Source organism: Hyperolius riggenbachi, chromosome 2 (genome assembly GCF_040937935.1).
Source record: "Hyperolius riggenbachi isolate aHypRig1 chromosome 2, aHypRig1.pri, whole genome shotgun sequence".
Taxonomy (NCBI): domain Eukaryota; kingdom Metazoa; phylum Chordata; class Amphibia; order Anura; family Hyperoliidae; genus Hyperolius; species Hyperolius riggenbachi.
Window position 1 is genome coordinate 159,368,654 of NC_090647.1, and position 18,146 is coordinate 159,386,799.

General features: G+C 42.0%; 1 protein-coding gene across 1 annotated transcript in view; it reads right to left on the reverse strand.

Moving 5' to 3' along the window:
- GTF2F2 (general transcription factor IIF subunit 2) overlaps nucleotides 1-18,146 on the reverse strand; it is a 268,355-nt gene that overhangs the window by 83,299 nt on the left and 166,910 nt on the right. The window lies entirely within an intron of this gene.

The window sequence follows — 18,146 nt, forward strand, 5'->3', positions numbered from 1 at the left end:
TAGAATTGTATGGGCAGTGAGTTGACATGCAGAATTATTCTGCAACACAACTGAGCACTGTGGACAGGCCCTAAAGGCCCATTCACATGTGCAGAATGGTTCTGCATGCTAACTTGCCACCCATTTCATTCTATGGGCTTGTTTACACTTCTGGATCACGGTAGTCTAAATTGCTGCATGCAGGCTTTGAACTAAAGTCTGTGCCCTGTCCACTGAAGTGCACGCTCACAATAACGTGTGCATTACGCAAGGCGTGCAGTGTGACTCCAGCCTAAACCCTCATTCTGTTCATTGCTATGTCACATCAGTGTTTATTTAGCTGATCTTGTACTGTGTGCTCTTTTTTTTAAGAATCACAACTGGATAATAAATAGATCACCAAAGATATTTTTGTTTTTTCAAGGAGCATCTTTGCTTTATGGGTCAAAACACACAATACCTGAACAGCAACTTTAAAACTGCAGTTGTCTGAGAAGCCTACTAAATGGACAGCAGGCATATAAAACAGCAACAAATAAAGAATCAAAACAAAATAAAGTGAATGCACACAGTAGTAACTGTCAGTGGCTTAGAGAAGGAGCTGTGGGCCCCAGTGCAAGTTTTACTTTGCCCCCCCCCCCCCCCCCCAAGCACTCTATACATTACAATTGATCCGGCGCACCAAAACTTGCCAAGGACAACTACAGTGTCAGAGGTGCAAGAAGGGGATGGGTAACGGTTTGTTAATGATTACTACTATTCAAAGCATCTATAGAACTGATTATTATCAGCACAGGACCAATAAAGAGCTAATAATGCAGTTAAGGCAGTGCCTCTCTGACCCAAGGGCCCTGATGTGGTCGCAACCTCGGCACCCCCTATTGCTACACCACTGGTAACTGTTCACACTTGCAGCGGATCCAGCGGAACCATTTTAAATGGATACTTTTTTTAGACATAGGATCAGTTTTTCACAATATATTTTGCCACTTGTAGCATACATTTTAAGTCTGTGCAAAGGTGTGGTAAAAATATGTACTTTTAAATGGGTGTTTTTATTAGGGTACTGTGCTTTGCTTGGTCCAATAGGAAGGGGAAGTGGTAGTTGCTGTGCTGTACCAAGCAATATTTAACCTTATAAAGCCTGGATAATGTGCTATGTAATTATCTTATTATGTAATAAGCAATGGACAGTGGTGCTGGTCACTGTAACCAGGATGTCTTTGTCTTAGAGCTCTGGGTGCTCCTGCACAGTCAATATCAGGTCCTCCACTTCGAAAAACCACTTGGTAGTCATGTTTGTAGTCCTGCTCAATAAACAGGAAGTCCACAAAGATGACCCTGAGGGAAAGAGCACAAAGTTAAGACAATACGATTTGAGTACAAAATTCTGTGTGGGAGTGGATGATACTTTTTACATTGGCTTTCATTGTCTCTGTGGGGATCCACACTCCAGAACAAAAATTGCCAAGTTCTGACTCTCTGCTCAGTTTTCCGGACCGTATTAAAACGGATCTATTTTAACCACTTCAGGCAGCAGGCGTTTTCACTTTCAGGGCAGAAGTAATTTTCCCGTCAGCACTCCTCCCATTTATTCGCCAATAACTTTATCGCTACTCATCACATGTAAATGATCTATGTCTTGTTTTTTTTCGCCACAAATTAAGCTTTTTGAGAGTGATACTTGTTTTCAGTAATTACTTTAATCTCTATGCATTTTACACACACAAAGAAAAGATACACTATTTCTCCAATTCCACCCCTATATGTTTAAAATAAGCAATGCTACTATAAATGAAACCCAACCATTTTATTTGCCCATTAGTCTCGGCTATCCAACAGTATGTTTGAACCAGGTGGACCTGGGAATTCACACTGAGCCAGATTACTTGTACTGTTATTCTGTTTATGCTTAGACTAGTTCCAGGGTGTAGAGACCACGGACCCCAGACTAGGGAACTTGTGTTATCTATCTGTTATACTTCAGACTAGTTCCAGGGTGTAGAGACCACGGACCTCACACCCAGACTAGGGAACTTGTGTTATCCATCTGTTATACTTCAGACTAGTTCCAAGGTGTAGAGACCACGGACCTCACACCCAGACTAGGGAACTTGCGTTATCAATCTGTTATACTTCAGACTAGTTCCAGGGTGTAGAGACCACGGACCTCACACCCAGACTAGGCATTGTTGAGATCTGTTATGACTTACTGCTTTCCTGACTATCCCTTTGATCTCTGATTCGGTACCTCGCATATCTGATATTCCGTTGCCAGACCCTGCTTACCTTGGATGCCGAATCAGCCTTCTGTCTTTGTACTTAATCTGTCCGTGTGTTGCCGACCAGGCGTGCCCAACCTCGAGAGCTATCTCTCTTAAGAGATAGTCTCCAGATCAGATAGTGACATCCACCTTCAGGTGTCACTCACTCTCTGGTCCTTCCTATCTGCAGCCTGACTCCACCCCTTGGAGAGTCTCAGGCTGCTGGAAGGTTCCTGTGCCCTCAAGAGCAGTATTCCTTTACTGCCTATGATCATCTGCTCAGCAGGTGCATTACTCAAAGTACTACTGTTACACCAAACACTCACATACCTATAGGTGTCCAGAGGTTAGCAATATATCTGTATTATCGGTGATTCTGCAGATCATCAATAATCAGGTATATATCTGCATTCTTGGTGATACTGCAGATCACCAATAATCAGATTCTCTCTGCGTGCTGACACCAATCGTTACACCTTAACATTTTTATGGACATGGCCTCTGATCGGGGTCATGTCCATTCATCACAGGCATTGCAATTGGTTCAGAGAAGCTTTCTTTCTCTTCCCCAATCGTCGACACAGAAATCCACCTGCAGCCCCACATACCACGCAGGTACCGCTGTTTGCAAACTGGATGAGAATTCTCATCCAGTTTGCCTTTAGTTGCGCCTATCTGGACAAAAATACTTATCCAGATAGGCTTAAGTGGTTAAATCCCAAGTCAAGACGGGCAATATTTTAAACATTACGATCCAGGAATATGATATTATACGGTCCATAAAACACACTGAAGACATAAGTTTTTATTGCAAATGTGAACCAGCCCTTAGTGTTATTTTAACAGCAGAGGTCCTTTAAACCTACTAAATTAGAAGATCAATAAGGTGGCTTGGCAGGAGGGAGAAGCTGATCTAAGTTCAAGTTTTACGTTAACAGAAAAAAAATCCATATTATTATAGAAGCCTTTATCTTTGAGAATACTGATGGTTTTTACAGGAAGCCACCTCTGGCTATAAGGCTTTGAGCATAGAATCACTGCCATTATCCAGGTTTGTTACAGGTGTGCTTTAAATACCATGAAATGTAGTTGGACCAGCCATTCAATGGGAAGAACATTTGTAATCCATGCACAGGAAAACCAAACCTGTACAGAATGACAAATCCTTTGGCAAGCAGAACAGTACCGTATAAAGCTTCAGCTGCATGTGTAATTATTAAAATCCAAAAGGGGACTTTGGGCAAAAAGCTAAAACAAAAACAGGCTGTACCCATAGAAGTGTAAAGTTAAAGTGAAACTCTTCTTTTATTCAGAATTGTTAAACATATGCCAGTACCCTGGAAGAATTTGTGTAATGTGTGAACCTCCTTGGCGGTAACCCCAAGTCAGGCTTGAGGAGGAATAAAGAAGCCAGGAGCGGTAATGCCGTGCCTGACCTGGGGTAAGCCCTGGGATAGGAAGACAGCGTAGCATGACAATGTTCCTTACTCACCTCTCCCAGTATCTAGGCACTGGCAGCCATTCTTCTTCCAGTTCTTGGAAGCTCTGAATCCCTCGGGTGAGATTGCCATTTGTTGTCTTCACAACAGATGGCGATCTCACTATAAGGGCTCCACCCAGTGCCACCCGGAAGACAGAGGGAGAATTGCAGCACTGGATCCCATGGAGGTGTGTAAGAGCAGACGCTTCTGCAGATCTTACTGCCTTATGATTTTTTCCTGCTTTTAGGGTCTGAAAGCGTGTGAAAATATTGCACCGCTTTTAGACTACAAAATACTGTACATAATTAATCATGTTGCCAGGGGTGTTAATAAAATATATATTTCCATTTCAACTTGCAGACAGCAATGAATTTCCAAAAGTGACTGAAGTGGAATTAGTACTTCTTCGCAATTATAAAAATGTTTTATAATTCAAATCGCACAGGTCCTTTCTATCCTGGTCTAGTATCATTCATAGTAAGATTTGAAAATATATTAATTTAAAGGATGGGAACAAAGTTTAGAGTCAATTAAACATTTTTTTTCATGAGAAAAATACATATATTTACACAGATCTGTACACGAGTCCTGAAAGAGGGACACTTGAGGAAGAAAGAGGGAGAAATGGATTGGGTTTACAAAGACGGACTGTCCCTCTAAAAGAGTAACAGTTGGCTGCTATGCTCATTAGACTTGCTGCTAGTATAGGACAGTGGGGCTAGAATGACAATGTCACCAGGATAGTAAATAAAATGTTCAGGGTACCATAGTTCCTCTTCAAATACATTTTTCATTGGTAGCCTCAGAAGCTTCTAGTGTGACATGCAACCAGCATGGGTAGCTTTTATTAAATGAATTAATGAGATTCATTCAACTAGAATGAGGATAAAGCCACTGCATGCAATATAAAGGCAGAAGGTAACAGGACACAGCGGCCATCATTAATTCCTACTTCATTAAAAAGATGTCTCGGAGGTGCGCCTAATAGCAGGAGGATCAGATTTGTGCACAGCAGGAGATGATTGCCAACATAAAAATAGATGTGTGAAAAAAAAATGGTGAAAAAACTGAGAAATATTCACTGCTTCATAGAAAGAAATATCACATAGAGACATATTGATTAAACATGCACATAAATGAGAGCACAAGCAGAAAATCACTGAAAAAAATAAAAGCAAAAGGCTGTCAAGAAAAATGAATGTCAATTGCGACGGTAATGGCAGACTGATTGTACCTGTACAAAGCTCTTTATACTAAAGCACGTAAGCATAAAAAAGAATAAATGTGAATTAATAGCGGCAGATTAACTGTATCTTATAATAATGGCTTCCCTGTTTTGCATTCTAGTCATCATTTTCATGATCATGCCAGTGTGGATTAGAGTTGCTTTGTTGGAAGCTGAGATGAGCTCAGTTGGGAAGGGTCCTCTTCTCCCTGTGTCATCACATAGAACTTATTATGTATGCAGATTTGTCTTCTACACCCCCCCCCCTCCCTATTTTACAGTAAGCATAATATATTGGTGCTTTATAAGTAAAAAAAAAAACACTAATAAGAATAAATCAGAAAACTATTAAGAGGAACCGCTGTACATAAGGCCTCTTTCCTCCATGAGGCTGAAGGCAGTGAATTCACTGCCTGTTGGGTGCTCCCGAGCCCCAGCTTACACTCGGCACTGGCAATACAGAGGTGGCCACTTCGTTGAGTCACATCTGAGTAGTGGGGGGGGGGGGGGTGGGGGTTCCTCTGTGATTCTTGTAGGGACACAGAATACCTAGGCGAGAAGTATGGAGAGACCGGGAGCCCAATGATGCAGTACCGTCAGGTATAGGGAGGATAAAGGCTATTAGAGGATCCTACACTCTGTCGCCTATGCCATCATGGCATTTTCTTATTGACCTGAGGAAGCAGGCCATGACCTGTAAAACGCGTTGTCAGATTGCTTTTTTTATTTCAATAGATCTTTATAAAATTTTCCAATAACAATCACAGAACAAACAACAAAATGACATCTGCCTTGTCTTATCCAATTTACATGGCCACTCTGGGCTTGGAGGACAGGCATAGCAATATTTTGTCCTTCTTAAACGGACTACATTATACAACAGTAGAACACTGTACCAAGTTATGTGGCTATAGAGTACAAATAACACAGCTATAAAGCAGCATCTTAATCAACAGTAATCAGAAACACACTAGGTCAAGCTGATGGGAATTATACATAAACCTGTAGAATGATGTAGAGAGGAGAGCATTAGGACTAAGGATGGCGGGAGCTATTAATTGGTTAGCTGATCTGCTTCGGCAAATCGAGCCAACCACTCACTGGAAACATTAAATTCTTCTATTCCCGTGGGTGCTCTATTTCGTATACATTTCTCAAGACTTAGATTTTTTCCCACAGTGGTTAGCAGTTGGTTAAATGGTATAGGATCAGGGGATTTCCAGAGGGAGGTTATTAGTTGCAGAGCTGAGACAATGACATGAGCTACTACTGGTCTCTGGTCAGATTGCTTTTTGACACTTGTACGTGTCATGACCACTGTGAGAGGTTATGACATGCACAAGTCCAGCCTTGTGCAACTGGAACAGGGGGACAGTTCCCCCAGCAAGGAGAGATATTTCGGCACAATACCAGTGTGCCCACTCTCTACATGCTCATAGGTCGCATCAAGAAACAGAATGTATATCTACATTCAGTGCAATGTTACAAATCTACAGACATCAAATATGAGGGGTGTGGCAGTAGGAGTCATACAGCGGTATGGCGGTATGGCTGTATGGCTACTCGAGCTTAGGTCCTATCATTCTTGAAATGTCCCAGAATGTGTGTTAGGAGGACGAACTTAATCTCTGAAAAAGGGGTGCTGCTAGCATCATCAGATCATATTACAAAGCTTTAAAGAGTAACTGTCAGGCTGCAGAAGCTAATTTAAACCTCTATTCTCCTGTGTTAAACAGTTTAGACAGAAGCCAAAAGACATTACTAAAGATAAAAATCTCTCTTACATTTAATGTGTGCTTATCACCAAAGCTAAGCTCCTAAGGAGGACGCAAGCCGCATTCCACACTGCAAAGCATTCTGGGGCCCTCCCCTCGGCTGCTAAGGAGAAGACGGGATCAAGTTTCAGCAGCTTCTAAACTCACAGCACAGATAAATCTCCGGGAAGATTACTCTGCAGGAGTCCGCTATTGTTCCTAGCCACATGGCTCATTAATATTCACTGCACACTGTGTTATTCTGTACGAGCTGTTCTGTGATCAGAAGCAGGCAGGACATGACGACACATTTGGCTTCACAAACATGGAACCTGCCATGGGCTGTCAGGAGCATCATTCTCTGCATATACTATATACAAATTCTGTGAAATCCAAACGTGGACAGTGAAATGCATATGTAATGTAAGTACAGCCAATCTTTAGCTACTGATATATGTGTTTATTTTCTCTGAGACCTTATACCTAACAGCTCCTCTTTAAAACTAAAATTATGAGGAGATATGAATTTGGAGGTTACTGTGAGGTCACTTTCTTTTCATAGAAACCAACTGTGTAATAGCATCTTTCAGCTTCCTTTTGAAGTTCTTTAGAGTTGCCAAAGCTGGAGTTCTGTTAAACTCGGTTTACGATTTGTCAGAGCAGAAGCCAGATTTATGGCATCGTCACATAGAAGGGGGCTGTGCTTTCCAGGAACCCTGATAAGGGACTAGGGCTGATTAAGTTCCATCTGCCCCTTTGATATTAGCTGAAAACAGAGCTAAACAGCTGTAACCAGCGACTGTTTGCTGAAAGGACACTGAATGATATCACACATTTTTGAAAATCGTATGACAACTGGGGACAGGGGTCACAGACTTAATGAGGGGGGAGTCTGTCCACTGCCAGCACTGATCACTAATAAGAGAGCAGCTGACAGGCAGTGAAATACACCACCTCCAGCTGCCCATATGAAGAACCCTTAATGGCTCTGAACATTTAAAACCGTAAAACAAATTGCAGCACTAAGGGAGACGATTTTTTCTCAGTTGGACAATGGTTTAGTCCCTTTCTCTAACATTTTTAGAAAGCGGTAGGCTGATTTCAAGAAACACAAGGTATATTCACTATACCGGATTTAAATTAATATGTGCAGGCATCGCACGATAAGTTTACCATCATTTATGCAAATTGCCTGGTAAATGATTTACGGAACTCATTATATATAAAACATCTACTTGCATAACAGGCAAAGTAGGTTTTGCATATAATATGCAAGTTCCACAAATTATATAATGGGTTACGTACTTTGTGTAAATCCCTTCAAACTTAACCTGCACCTGTTAAGTTTAAGGGGGGTTGGTGGCTCTACCCCATAGTCAGATCGACTAACAAAAATCTATTCAATTATACAGCATAAAAGTCTTCTCAGATTGTTACATGCAACTAGGCCTATCAAGTCAATCCTTCTGCAAACGAGGAAGCTGGGGAGATGTTTGGAGGAGCGAAGAACACTTTCTTGCCGTATACATTTCTTCACTGGACATGAATGTAGGTGTAAAGATGCAGTATGCGTAAATCCCAAACCTTTTTTTTTTTTTAATAAAGCCGTGTTAAAATGTAGAAATACATAAATCTTTAAAAAAAAAAAAAAAAAAACAACAAACAACAAAGCCTAAAAATAAACAAGGCGGTACTGGCTGTAGATTTAAGAAATTACTATAATTTAGTAACATATCTGACTCCCCTTTCTGTTATTAAAACTGCCTACAAACGTAACATTAATGCAAGCTGTTTCTTTTTCTACAGCAAACCCTGATGCCACAAAAGCCTCAGCAATATTGAGTACATCGAAAAAGATTTATAATGCTTATTATCCTAGCACTCGCAGGCAAGGGAGGGGCACTGAAGCCATGGATATTAACCACTTCTTACTGGAAGCAAAGACTAGCCAGGAGGATCTGAAAAATCATAACATTGGCACAAGTAGCAAGATAAATACATATGGATGGATGGATGGATGAACCAGACAGAGTGTAGGTGCATGTGTATGGGGGGGGGGGGGGAGAGTGCGTGTGTGTGTGTGTGTGTGTGTGTGTGTGTGTGTGTGTGTGTGTGTGTGTGTGTGTGTGTGTGTGTGTGTGTGTGTGTGTGTGTGTGTGTGTGTGTGTGTGTGTGAGAGAGAGAGAGAGAGGGAGGGAGGGAGGGGAGAGGGGAGGGAGGAGAGGGGGGGGAGAGAGAGAGAGAGAGAGAGAGAAAGAGGGAGGAGAGGGGGAGGAGGGGAGAGGGGAAGGAGAGAGAGAGAGAGAGAGAGAGAGAGAGAGAGAGGGGGGGAGGGAGGAGAGGGGAGGGAGGAGAGGGGAGGGGGGAGAGAGAGGGGGGGAGAGAGAGGAGGGGGGAGAGAGAGAAGGAGGGGAGAGGGGAGAGAGAGAGAAGGAGGGGAGAGAGAGAGAAGGAGGGGAGAGGGGAGAGAGAGAGAAGCAGGGGAGAGGGGAGAGAGAGAGAAGGAGGGGAGAGGGGAGAGAGAGAGAAGGAGGGGAGAGGGGTGAGAGAGAGAAGGAGGGGAGAGAGAGAGAGGGGGGGGGGGAAGAGAGAAGGAGGGGAGAGAGAGAGGAGGGAGAGAAAGAGAGGAGGAGGAGGGAGAGAGAGAGAGAGGAGGAGGAGGGAGAGAGAGAGAGAAGGAGGGGAGAGAGAGAGCGCGAGTAAAGAGAAAGTGTGTGTTTGTGTACCTGAAAACTATTTCAGGTTAGAGGGCACAATGGTGAAAAACTGCACCTCCATATAATATGTAGATTTGTCCCGGAGTACATGCATTATACATTTTCCACTTTCTATGTAGCTTTCTCTTACAGTAGACCAGGGGTCTCAAACTCGCGGCCCGCGGGCCATTTGCGGCCCGTGATACAATATTTTGTGGCCCTCGCCGGCAAAAGCTTCCTTATAGTTCGCTTCAGTGCTCCCAAGTAATCCGCCGCATCCGCCGCTAAACGAGGGCTGCAGAGCCCCCAAATCGCCCGGGGGGGGCAATACGTCGGCATTTCCTGGAAGGGCCAGAGCTTTCAGCTTCAGCTCTGCCCCTCCTGACGTCAATCGCAGCGGATCGCCGCCTCTCCCCGCCCCTCTCTGTGAAGAATGAGAGGGGCGGGCAGAGGCTGCAATGCGCCGCGATTGTGAAATTTCTTATGCGGCCCAGCCTCATCCTGACTTTGATACCTGCGGCCCCCAGGTAAATTGAGTTTGAGACCCCTGCAGTAGACATTATACTCCACTAATTCTGGACTCTCATGGGGGATTCTCAGGATTTATTTTACCTTCAAAAGCATTCCTTGAATGGCAGGGGTACAGCCCAACTGCAAGAATAGTATGTGTGTGAGTAGGCAACCTGTCTGGTGTCCTTGTATAGACCCTATACAGGAAGTGCCTTTGAAACAATCAAATAGAAACTTTGACAACCCTGAATGAGGAGATGGACTAATCCAAAACCTGTGGTTCAGAGGTGTCAGGTTATAATTTCTGCTGTAAGTGACATCTATGCAGTAAATAAAACATTACAGTGCATTTACTCTGGGACAAGTGTATGTATGTGTACATATAGTTTTCAAATTTTACAATGTTTCGCCATAGTGCCCCTTCAATAAAATATGTGCTGCCATTTCGAACCCGCCACCAATCCTTGCCAACAGCTGCTTCTGGTCTGAGTCTCATACTCCATCATTATGTTACACGAGCACTACAGCAGCAGTAATGTATTACCAACATTTATTGGCCCATTCTGACAATACAAACTTAGACACCCATTTTTAAGCACATGCACTTCATGCACACTCGCAAAATCATGCAGGCATGCAAACTGCCATAAGAAGTCCATTGTACTGTTTAACTACGCTGCAGGTTGTCTTTGTGTTTTTTAAATGCACTGCAAGCTGCATTGCTTTCTGCTTCTTGTGCAGCTCCCTGTTCAGTGAAATTGAATGAAGTCTGAAAGCATATCAAACACAGAAAAAGCAAACGGGTCCATGTGCAATTAACTTTTTCACATTGTAAAAAGTACTATCAAAATTATTTTGAGTATTTTCTTGCTTGATGGTGGTTTAAAAAGCACTTTGTAATAAGGGGCCATATCCTATTCCAGGTAATAAGTAGCTTACAGATGTGAGCTACTTAACTTGCCATTGCGCGAGGATTACCGGGCAAATCCTATTGCTGGTTTCCTTTGCGCAATGGCGGATCATTAGGGTGCATTACTCAGGCGATGCTCCCTTTTACCAGGCAAAGGGGAGTGAGGTTTACGCTGTGGTGCTGTCCTTCAGCACCACGGCCTCACTCCACACACATGCGCACTTACACAACGAATATCGCCACCATCTTCCGCCACTGCATCTGGGGTCTCCTTTAAGAAGGAGACCCCCAGAGCTCCCAGTCGGGTAACCACACATCTCTAAAGCTCCCCGCCACGTAGCTGCGCTGTCACCCTTCATTATACATACCACCGCTAATTACCCGCTGCCTCTCGCCACAAGTTCTGTCGCGTAATTAAAGTGTATCTGTCACTGTAATTACTGTGTGCCTCTTAGCCTGGGCAAAGCATCTTTGAATCTGCAGCCGGAGCTCCCTATTGGTCCATTTTCCGAGGTGATATTTTACAACTTGTCATAAAATGCCTCATAAGTCACCAGCAAGAAAGAAAATGCTCAAAATCAATTTGATAGTTCTTTTTCAGGAACTTTTAGTTACTTTTTCAATTGTAAAATGTTGAAAAGTTAGTTTAAGAGAAGATGAAATTCATCTCCTAGGAAAAGACTCAGGTAAGAAAGTTAATTGCATATGGGCTAAGGGGTCTTATTACTATGATTTACAGGAGATTGCATTTTAGGAGCTGCTCATGCAGAAATTTAAAGGACATCTAAGGGCTCACACAAACTTTCTAACAATCACATGAATAAATAACGAGTGAAAACATTAATTATGATTTTTTATGAAATACTGATGGAGTCTCCGTTGAAATAAGCTGAAAGTTTTTATTTGGGCGTAATGACAGCTTTAGAGTAAAAGCCTGAGTGACAGAACGCTAACAAGTAGGGGTGGCACGCATAACAGAAAATGTTTTAGCTTAATTAAGCAGTCATATACAAGTATTTGTGTCTGAATAAGCCACACTTTATGTTCAACAACTATGGCAACATGCAAAAACACTGTTGCAGTGAGTCATGCTAACACCTTCAGAATAAATTAGAAAAGAGGTACACTTCATTTCACAGCAAGACGTACATTTTAAGACTGAGAAAGATGATGAAAAATCTGTGCAAACATCAATTAACATTAGTGCAATAATTTACTGCAGGGGGGGTGGAAAACTAAACACTATTCAAAAAATTATTTTTTGAAACACATTAACAGAAATACAGTCTAATAGATAAATGAAAACCTTGAACTAGGACTAGAGAAAGTTGGTGCCTCCTGCACACCCTTGATGTGGGCCAAGTTTTATAATAGGTGCTCAGGCTGAATACCCAGCGCACTTGATTTGCTCCCCAAGTCCATAGGAAATAACCAGAGAAGGCTGGCACTCCCAGTGAAATGTTTGTTACAGATAGAAGCCAACGTTTCGGGACTCACATGTCACTTCATCAGGGCACAACAGGTCTAATGAAGGGACATGTGAATCCCGAAACGTCAGCTTCTATCTGCAACTATTAAGCATTACACTGGTCGGACTTCTATCTGTAACAGTTAAACATTGTACTGGTTGGACTAGGTATGGAGCTGTCACAGATTCTATTCTCTATTAAATCTTCAGAAAATTAAAATCTGCAGCTACCTTTCCTTGCAGGTGGGATTTCCACTGGAGATGGTCAATGAAATGCAAATAATTCCAAGTTAATGTAGGTATGCCAATTTTGAATGCAACTGTATGCAGCTTGAACATAGACCAATCGTATCCCACCAAGGTGGATTTGGTGCATACATTTATACATTTGCATACAAAACTTGCATAGTCAAGCATCAACACAGAAATATTTGCATCTGATTGACCAGCCCTATTTTTCACTTCTATTTTTCTCTAACAAACCAAAATAAATAAAGTTTTGTCATTGCCATTTTTGAGCCTCCTTTAATACTGGGCACTTTGTGTATTGATAAGATTGCAATGTAGCCAAAGTGTCGCATCGTGTGGTAAGCTTTCAGTGCAACCATGCAATGAGGCATACAGCACAATGAAAGTATGCCTCCCTGCTACTGTAAACATGGAAATACATCCAAGTTGATTCTGTATTCTCTGATTGGTCCAATGCTTCCAAGTTCCGTAATTGGGCTAATATTACAGAGTTGCGATAATGCTGTATTTCCACAAAAATAAGATTTCTGTTTTACGATCAGAAATTTTAAATAGTGCTGAATCAGACTGAGCATCCTTAGTCGTCGTCATTCACTGTGTTTCATCTAGCGTGTGTACACAGCTTTAGTCTTGATACAGTAGTTAGAAAAGTAAGCCTTAAAGCAGTGCTAATGCTAAGGTAGCCATACACTGTACAATTTGTTTTACCCAATTAGGCATATTACTATTTCATATTAAATTCGATATTAAAGGCTAAAACCGATTAAAAGACTGATCAAAAATGCTGGTCTTTAATCAGTTGTTATATTAATGAAAAAAAATATTGAGCGACAATGGCATGCATGGCATGCATGAACTCAGAGTCTGTTGTAGGCAAAAGCTATGGCTAAAGATGTACAAACATAATTCTACACTGTTGTAACACGACTCAGTAGAAACTCGTCTGTTTTACTGTTCAGTCTCAAGTTTACAACATTGACTGATGCTTTGATCCTGCCATTCCCGTCTCTGGTGGTAATATACCCATATTTTTCAGACTAAGACACTCCTGACCATAAAACGCACCTAGGTTAAGGACAAAACAGGAGAAAAAAAAATATATAATAAACCTGGTGCATCCATGGTGAAGGAGCATCTTGTTGGATTATGTCCCCTTTGTACCTCAGGCCTCCTTGTACCTATTGTGTCCCCATGTCCTCCAATGTCCCCCTTGTGTCCTCCGTTGGTCCCACTGTGTCTTGCTTTGCATGGGCACAGTACAGGGAGTCCCCGACATTGCGGCAGGTTGGAGGTTCGTATTGGAAGGCATTCACAAGTCAGGAACTCCCTGCATTTGGACTATAAGACGCAGTGACTTTTCCCCCACTGTTGGGGGAGAAAAAGTGAGTCTTATTGTCCAAAAAATACAGCTTACCTAACATCCCCCCCCCCCCCCCCAAGCTGCTGAATTCTTTCCACTAAGGGAGTGCAATTTAAACAAACATCCTGCACAGAAACACACAGTAGTAGAAATAACTAAATAATGAAGCCCCTGATGAGTCATAGGACGAAACTAGTTGGGCGTGGCCTGAAGAGCGAGGGACGCTGAAAGAGCTCACGAGGATTTTATATGCGCAATTGATTCTACAATACTGTAAGTGCACTACGTTTTAATTATTTTAATAAAAGAAGATTTTACACTATATATGGCCCTGTTTGAGTCCTAGGAAGGCTGTCAACGAAAATATAAACTTGATGCAAGCGGCAAGGCGATCAATGCTGGCCTGTGCTGGGTCAGCCAGACTATTTGGTGAGAGGCTTTGTTGATTATCTGATGGTGGAGCACAGGGTGCTTATGTCAGTTACTGGGAGCACTGGTGCAATGAAGTGGATTCAAACCATACAGTATCACACTATTGGAGTTTTCTTTGTCTCTTATGTTTGCACAGCTTACTGAGGAGGAACAAGCTGGGGCATCGAGAGAATATTGGCTTATCCAAAAACGTGTTTGGCTGATCCTGAGAAGGGCAGCTGTGGAATCTGGTGAGCGTATATTGTTTCTATAATACTCTGGAACTGCTGGAGGTCACCCATGCACTAAATAAGTTTGGAGGAAGAACCCTGCGGACTTATATCTGATTCTAATATCAGGGACATTATTATAGAGCCTTTTCTATTTGTATTTCACCCTTTCTATATGATTGTTTTATGTAATGTTTGAGAATAATTTGAACTGCTGACTGTAGAGCGCCCTGTTTACCTTTTCATACTGCTTAGAGAGTGATACACACACTTTTTTCAGGTGCGATCCAGTGTATGTTATAACAATTCACAAATAGGTTAAATTTGAGGAGCGCACATACGGGTTTTGTTTTAGTAGAAATAACCATTTAATGTCTGCAGCAGCTTTCACTGAGAAATGAAAAAATGCAGTGTTTAGAGGAAGAAAAATACAAATAGAACTCAGGCGACGTGAGAGATAAAAGGTTACAGCAAACTGTCATGACACTCTGCCGCATGAATGGTAAAGAAACAGCAAGATGATGACACCCAAGAAGCAGAGTCTGTGAAACTACACAATATATTATTTAACCACTTCACACCACAGGCTATTTTACCCTCCCCTTCTCTCCCCCCCCCCCCCCCGAGCCCTTTTTACATTTCAGCACTCCTTCCATTCATTGGGCCATAACTTTATTACTGCTAATCACACCTTTTTTTTTCACCACAAATTAGGCTTTTTGTGGGTCATACTTGCTTTCAGTAATTTCTTTTTTATGCATGTTAAAGAAGTAAAAAAGGGGAAAAAACAATATTCCTAAATTCATTCCCCTATACTTTTAACCACTTGAGGACCGTAAGTTTAAACCCCCTAAGGACCAGGCTATTTTTTTTTTTTACAAAATAGGCCACTGCAGCTTTAAGGCCTTGCTGCAGGGCCGTACAACTCAGCACACAAATGATCATCCCCCTCTTTTCGCCCGACCAACAGAATTCTCTGTTGGTGGGCAATGATCGCTACCAGGATTTTTTTTTTTGTAAATATTTGGTTTTTTTAATAAATGTTACTTTTTATTATTATTTAAATATCGCTCCATCCCTCCCCCTGCCAGCCAATCAGCGCGATCGGCTGACAGCGGATTGTTGTCGTCTCCCCTAATTTTAAAGTGCACCTGGACTTTTAGGGAGGAAAAAGTCAGCCGTGTATATAAACATGCATATACACATACATACGTGTACACACACGCACACATATATACGTAAATATAAATATAAATATAAATATAAATATATATATATATATATATATATATATATATATATATATATATATGTATATACCTGATATATTTTTCTGCCTGCACCAACGTCTGCCTGGATGTTGACTACTCTCTGTCTGCTGCTTGCATCGACCTCTGCCTGGATGTTGACTACTCTCTGCCTGCCGCCTGCACCGACGTTTGCCTGGATTTTGACTACTCTCTGCCTGCCGCCTGCACCGACGTCTGCCTGGATTATGACTACTCTCTGCCTGCCGCCTGCACCGACGTCTGCCTGGATTATGACTACTCTCTGCCTGCCGCCTGCACAGACTTCTGCCTGGATTTTGACTACTCTCTGCCTGCCTTATTTGTACAGTTTCACAATGTTTTAAGTTTATTCATAAATTAAATTAATTCAACAAATTTGTGTTCTAGTCTTATTTATATGCAGAATGTCTACCAGGCTTTTATTCTGTCATATTTTGGTGAGTTATGACTTAAGAATTGGAGGCCTACAATTCTTGAAAAACAATGTATTGCTTTTGACTCATAATTCCAGACAGAAATGCAACGCCAGGGAGGTTCACAAGATAAACTATACAATGCTACTGTAGATAAAACCCGCACATTTTATTTGCAGATTTTCCTGGCTATCACTACATCTAAATGATGTTCCAAGTACATTGTATGGTGACAATATATTGTTTGGAAATAAAGGTGCATTTGTTTTGGTTTGTGTCTTGTTTTCTCACTGAACCCTACCAATAATTACAAGCTCTTATTTGCTAAAATAACAGTAATATACCCTCATGATGTGTATATATATATAAATCTTTATGTCATTTTTTTAAATGCTATCGCTTTGGCTTTTTTTTTTTACAAGTGTTTTAGTTTAGTAACTATGGGGGAGGGGGCAGAAGGGATTAATAAATATAGGCGATGTATTCTGCAATGTATTTTAATTTGTCCAGTAGATAACACTACACACTTTATTCTGTGCTACCAGTATTAGTTTGGTTTACTAAACCTTTCACTTTCATTTTAATGCATGAACATTGCTTCTGGTTGAAGCCATATTCATTCCTTTACAAGCACCTTGATTGGCTCAGGGAACACGTTTCCATTCACCAATTACTGCCGAGTAAGTCCCACCATGAACGAGCAGCCGGAGTGCGCTCACCCACCACTGACTAACAAGACATGCCTGTATGTCCTGTTTGCCAGCTTGTTCAGCAATCTGGACACATATATGTGTCCAGTTTGCAGGAACAGGTTAAATGTGCGATCCTCCCCATAGTTAAATGTGCGATCCTCCCCATAGTGAAGACCGGAGCAGTACGTGGAGGCTGAGCCGATTGCTGGATTCAGGCTGGGTAATGTATAAACCGGGGAGCGGCGGGGATCGGAGGATGCCGGACAATTTTTCTAGCTAGCTTAGTGCTAGAAAGAGGCTTAACACTCATTTGGCACAAATATTAAACGATCGGGGAAAAAGTAACAAAACCTCCTGAGCGGCGTAATGCTCAGGAGGTTAATGATACTGAGACAGCTCAGCCTTTGTGAAAGCTGACAAGCTAGAGAAAGTTTTATCACTTGTTTTGTAAAACTAAAAGGTCAAGGATGAGCCACTGAACAACTGAAAATATAAAAATAACGCAGAAAGCACAAAGGGTGAACAGAATTGCTCTGGTTTTTGTGCTACATTTAGGGTAATACTGTAAATGTAAATTATATCTTCAGAGTTAATAGTTTATTTCCTTATTTTCAGAAAGAAAAAGTAACATCACTTTGCTTGTGCTTAGTGGTAAATATTGTAGTAGTCTTATATTTTTATTTTCAGTTTAAAATCTAAATATTTAAGACTGCATCCTAAACAGTCTGAGAAACACTGGCTTCATTCTGCTGCAAAACAAAGCAACAAAACAAAGTAATGACCCTTTGAAATATTTGGCTATAAAATGTTATCACCATTGTTTTCTCATCCAGTTAAAGGGACCCTGAGCAGTAAAAATAAACAAAATCGGTACTTACCTGGGGCTTTCTTCAGCCCACCGTAGGTAGGGAGGTCCCCCAGCGTCCTCCTGGCCCCTCTCCCAGTTTCGTTGCTGAATACACCACCGGCAACACCGGGGCAGAGTGTCGGACTGATACTTCCTTATCGGTGGCGCTATGCGTCATCACGGCGGCCAGCGTGACGATAATGCGAATGCGCGGTTTAGAGTTACAAAACCGTGCATGCATAGTACTGACACACCGGCTGGCGTAATGACGTGTAGCCGCCGGTGTGATGATGCGTAGTGTCACCCCGACACTTGGCCCCATCGCCGGTGGTGTAGTCACCAACGGGACCGGGAGAGGAGCCAGGAGG